The sequence below is a fragment of the Schistocerca piceifrons genome, chromosome 7 (assembly GCF_021461385.2).
Source record: "Schistocerca piceifrons isolate TAMUIC-IGC-003096 chromosome 7, iqSchPice1.1, whole genome shotgun sequence".
NCBI classification, from domain to species: domain Eukaryota; kingdom Metazoa; phylum Arthropoda; class Insecta; order Orthoptera; family Acrididae; genus Schistocerca; species Schistocerca piceifrons.
The window spans coordinates 28,138,727-28,139,641 of NC_060144.1; the positions used below are offsets into that span (position 1 = coordinate 28,138,727).

General features: G+C 51.4%; 2 non-coding genes across 2 annotated transcripts; one reads left to right on the forward strand and one right to left on the reverse strand.

Moving 5' to 3' along the window:
* Window positions 1-234: 234 nt before the first annotated feature.
* Window positions 235-309, reverse strand: Trnas-cga. The gene has a single exon. It is a non-coding gene; the product is annotated as a tRNA-Ser (tRNA).
* Window positions 310-404: 95 nt separating this feature from the next.
* On the forward strand, window positions 405-479 carry Trnas-cga. Its single transcript has one exon. It is a non-coding gene; the product is annotated as a tRNA-Ser (tRNA).
* The last annotated feature ends 436 nt before the right edge of the window (window positions 480-915 follow it).

A 915-nucleotide genomic window follows, 5' to 3' on the forward strand; every position in this document is an offset into this window, starting at 1 on the left:
AACTCGTCCGGATAGCAGTGGACGTTAACACGCTGCTTCCGGAACGGGGAGAAGCGCCGCCCCTATATCGGACACGCTCGGCGGATTAACGGGGAGGGTCCATGCGCCGGAGAGTTTTTTACGTGGTTTCCCACATGCCACTTGCTGAACCCCTGGCTGATACCTACACCCTGCCCCAGATACGCGATTTGCAAACATTTAGAAACCTGAAACTTCCTGGCAGATTAAAACTGTGTGCCGGACCGAGATTCGAACTCGGGACCTTTGCCTTTCGTGGGCAACTGCTCTACCAACTGAGCTACCCAAGCACCACTCACGCCCCGTCCTCACAGCTTTACTTCTGCCAGTACCTCGTCTCCTACCTTCCAAACTTAACAGAAGCTGTGAGGACGGAGCGTGAGTCGTGCTTGGGTAGCTCAGTTGGTAGAGCACTTGCCCGCGAAAGGCAAAGGTCCCGAGTTCGAATCTCGGTCCGGCACACAGTTTTAATCTGCCAGGAAGTTTCAAATCAGCGCACACTCCGCTGCAGAGAGAAAATCTCATTTAGAAACCTTTCGCTCACTTTCAAATGACACGCTATGCGCAGACTGTTGTGGTACACCTATTCAATCCCATGGGTGCTTACGGGGTGGCAACAGGAACGCCATCGGGCCACATCTCAAAACTAAACACACAAAATCCGGTAATATACATGTCGAACCTGCGCCGATGCGGGACGTAGCCACGAGGAAAAAAAAGTTGCGCTCAGTGTAAGAAATAGACACTGAGTGTAGAAACTATGAGCCCTTGGCGACTGTGTCTGGTTTTACGAAACAGTAACCTTCTGTTGAGAGCATCGAACTTGTTTAGTAAGAGACAACATCTCTTTCTGTCTCCTCGCCCCCTCCATCCCGTTGCTTTAAGGAATCAAGCTCT